The sequence below is a fragment of the Pinus tabuliformis genome, chromosome 8 (assembly GCF_031772625.1).
Source record: "Pinus tabuliformis cultivar Carrire ecotype Pingquan chromosome 8, CPIR1, whole genome shotgun sequence".
NCBI lineage: Eukaryota > Viridiplantae > Streptophyta > Pinopsida > Pinales > Pinaceae > Pinus > Pinus tabuliformis.
In genome coordinates this window covers 1925764540-1925768931 of record NC_142294.1, presented here as the reverse complement: position 1 = coordinate 1925768931, position 4392 = coordinate 1925764540, and the positions used below count along the sequence as shown (strand labels likewise).

The following is a 4392-nucleotide window of genomic DNA, read 5'->3' as shown; positions in this document are numbered from 1 at the left end:
GTATTCCAAGTCTATAATACTTCTAGAGCTCTGTACATTTGTTAGTCTTGATGTGATATTATTGAATCTACTTAGTTATCAGAGGACTTGTTGGGAAGATATCTACTTGTTGTAATCTATATTTTAGTATTTACTTTTTGGAGCCTAGGTGGGAACATAAGTATTTCCCATGCTAAAATTATCTTTCCTATCATAATATATAAGTTTCAGGGATTTGGAACATGCCCAATCTTATCTTTCTTATCCTACACTTAGTTTCAGGGATTTGGAACATGCCCTAACATGCATGGGCACCTAATAAGTGTAATAAGTGTGGAGCTATGTTTGAACCTGAAGTGAGACGAGGTAAAAACAATATCAAATTCACACCCTAAAATGAGGCATATGTTACAATGGCCCAGTGTTGAGGCCTCCACAAATAAACATTATGACTACAACATAAAATGGAAACAAATATTATGTTACAAGTTGTACATATGAGATGCTCATTCTCAATGGACCAGATCACAAACCACCTCTTCAATCAACTCATTGAAGATTAAACTATAAACTTCAATTCCCACTATTTCAATATCATCTTGTATATCTTATACTGGATTTGGACATCCAACTTTTGTTTTGGTTTTTTTCCGAGTCATAGGATTCATTTAATTCATTTCCAGGAATTTCATCTATTTCACAACAAGATGGAACACCCAACAAATCTCTATGTAAAATTTCCTAGAATACTTATACCAGTCAAACCATTCAAGAAAATAAGCTTGATAGTTCAAGTGGAAACCATAAAATGCATAGACAATGTGTGGAGTCAAACAGAACAATGGAATGCTTCTTACAACTATCATGCAGTCAACACCAATACCAGACAATGTTTCATTCTCTATTGTTGTAGAGACCAAAATTGATGCTTCAAGAACACATTCTTCAAATCCTTTCTCATCTACAGGTGAGACTTTATGTATGTTGCATGTGCTTTGCAATTGTTCCGTTGCCATGTTTGGAACATCTCTTGAGTGTGGAGGAGTTTTCTACTGTGATACAACCAATGTATTACATAATATCTCCTTGAGCATTCTTGATTCAAAATTATCTTTGGGCACTGAATCATATCCCTTATCCAAGTGAATTTCAAGATAATTGTTTGATTGCAAGGTACACAAAGAATCCATTTTCTTACTACTTGACCTCCACTTTCTCAGCATAAATCTATCTTTCAAATTTAAAACTTTAGCTTTAAACCTAGATATTTTTCTCCTATATTTTAATTATTCCATAGGTAGGGTGTCACCTCGTATGTCACGGTCAATTCCATTTTTAGTTGCCATGTTATCACAAGAAGCATTACCATTCTTCACAAAACTACCCCTCTCAAAACTTGTGGCAGATATTGGAAGAGACTGGAATCTCTGCAGGATATTGAGTGAAATATATGTTTTATTATCCATATTTTTGTTGTTTAATTATATCCATCCCACTCTACATGCATGTCCCATCTACTAGGCCTTTTAATCTTTCCACTTGGTTCATGAATATCACAAAAGAATTCATAACATTCCTTATCACTCACGTTAGCTCTATTAATTTGTTGGTATCTTTTTTACCAATACACTTGTTTATTTTCACCAATAAAAGCAAGGAGTTTCCCTAAGGAATCTTGAATTTGTCTGTTGTGTTGCTTCTCTTCATTCCCTTGAGCAGCTCTCGACCTTTTTGAAATTGTCTTCGCAACTGCTTTTTTTTCCATATTTCGGTCAATCAGAAGGTTTGCAAGGGGAAGATGACAAGGATGAGCCTAACTTGGTTCTGTAATCCCATGAACATTTGGCAATAGAGGTGTAAGGTTCTAGGGAAGTATTAATGCACACATATGGAGAAGTATCTGTCAACTTGTTTGGTGGACATTTTTTTCAGAAAAACCCATCAGAGTTGGAACTTAAACCAAACTAGATGAATCGTTTTTCATATCTCTCCTCGCATTTTCATTGAATTTACTTGTAATCTATCAGGATATTTTCCTTGGATGCTTAGGAACATTAGGAATTTCATCCAAGACAACTTCTTTATTAATCCTTAACTCATATTTTCTCTTTTCTACAAAACCCATTTTAAGCCTATGACTCACTTCTTGAAGAAAATCTTGAGTGTTATACCTCACTTCTTCTGGATACCTAAATCCAATTTGAGATCTGGGGAGCAACTTGGTGATGGACTGGGACTAAAAATTTGACACCATTCTAGAGTAGGCTTTGAGACAACTATCCTTGTTGGTACAAAGCCTATGGTACAAAACTCTGCATTTTTCAAAGCCTATGTTGTCACTGTGTTTGCTGCATTTTATTTTGTGACTATTTTGTGATGTATTATTATTTGATCAAGGTCAATCTTTTTCTCATGTTAAATATGTGAAATGGTTACAATTATCTCAATGTGATTGTGGTTGTCCAAAACTTGTACAAGGCTTCATTTTGGGAAGATTCTAGGTGTTTAACTTCAATATGTTTTATTGATTCATTTCAACATTGGGCATTGCATGGCATTAATTACTTGTGGGGGTGGTTTATCCTTCATGTTTCCTTTTGCAAAAAATTATCTTTAATTTTAAGTGAACAATGAATTTGAAGACATTTTTGATGTGGATCAGTTTATCACTTCTCTAAGAGGCAAGTTACAAATAGTAAAGAAGCTTCCTTCAAAGTTGAAGGCAAAGGAAGAATATGGGAGGCAAAGGCAGAAGATGGGGCAGTCTTCACCATGCTTCACATGAGTTGGTCAAACATGTCCTATTACCTGCATCAGGTTTTGTATCGAAGACTATCATTTAATACTTTGGTCTTTGCACAAAAGGATACTAACAAAGTTTCCTACCATGATACAAATCCTTCCCCTTATAAGAAAGCACAAAGTTTTGCATCTAAATAAGACATATGGACATCTGGCAAATAATAGCCTGTCACTTGAGGTTTAAAAGCTATGTTGTCATGTGAATTACAACGCTATGCTTTTCACTTCAAAAATTGATGAATTGGGTCAATTTTTTTTAAATACTGCAACAACATGGTCCTTTTGTGGCTCTTCATATTTGTTATGAAATGGATATATTGGCTTTTTCTGGTTGCACTCTTGGCTGTACCGATGAATAAGTTGAGGAACTTGTTGGACAACAATCCTCAATGGGTTACTGTGGAAGATGAATGGACAAAAGGAGTCCAAGAGACCTTGGGATGTGGAACCCAATGGTCAAACAATGTACTATAAATGTATATCAGTTGTTAATAAAAATTGTATTGTCATGTTTTATCTTTCATATTGTTCTCGCTGCCCATGTGTGTTTAACATGGTATCAGAGCAGGCAATTGCTGGTCCTGCTCCAATTTGAGCCACTTGTTTTGTGGTCTCTATATATATGTTAGTTCTGCCTTTCTCCTAATCAGAATTGAGAAGAATTTCCACCTTATAAAGTGTTTTACTGTGTGCAGACCTGCGAGTTCTGCTCATTACCTGTAACGCTCCATTAATTCATTGTCTCCCAAAAACCTGCTGCCTCTCCTACCTGACCTCTGGCACTGTATACACTGCTGCACCTGAATCTGGCTATTTTAAGACTCTCTGTACCTGTGCTCTCTGTACCTACGTTCTGTCAGCCATTACCTGCGCTCTCTGTCCATAAACGCTCCATTTAAAAGCGCTTCTCCATACAAAGCCTGCTCCGTACAATACGCTGCCATTACCTGCCTATCAGTTGTCTGACCTTTTCTGTCAAGCCTGATATCCTGTGTAAACACACTGCTCCGTTGAACGCTAGAGGAAAAGAACGTTGTCACATTGAAGAACGTTGCTCCGGTGGAAAACAACACTCCTCTATTGACACTGTCCTCTGGCTTCTCTGTCATTGTGAAGTTACCTGTTTTATGTGAGCGCTTCTAAATGTCTTTGGGCTTCCAATTTACCAGCCTTGCATTGGTTTTGATGAAAACTAAAGCATAAGTAATATGTGAGCTTAACATATTACTTTTTCTGAGTTTAAAAATTCGTCGTTTCTTGCTCGGGAGCTTTGCTTTGTCCAGAAATCCTCAGGATTGTAGAGAGATTGTGGATTTGTCTGTTGTCGGACAGCTTCGTTTTCTTTTGTTATGATCATTTGCTTCTAGCCGTCCAAGCTCCATTAGATCAGGTGGCTGATATCGAGCGGACGATTGACATTGCCAATGGCGTAATGTCAGATTTTACGAGTCCTTTTTCATAAACAGACAGCTCTGAGTCGCCAACAATAACAACATGTTGGCTGCCACGGAACCAGCGGCCAGGTAGAAGGTGAAAAGCGTGGGCAAGCACTAAGAGTAAAAGTAAGGGGTAGGTAAAAATTAGGATCCGTTTTAATTTGGAAGCGAAAAG

General features: G+C 36.9%; 1 pseudogene; it reads right to left on the bottom strand.

Annotated features, from left to right (window-relative positions):
• Positions 1-671: 671 nt before the first annotated feature.
• LOC149244216 (uncharacterized) lies at positions 672-2818 on the bottom strand (annotated as a pseudogene).
• Between the last annotated feature and the right edge of the window lie 1574 nt (positions 2819-4392).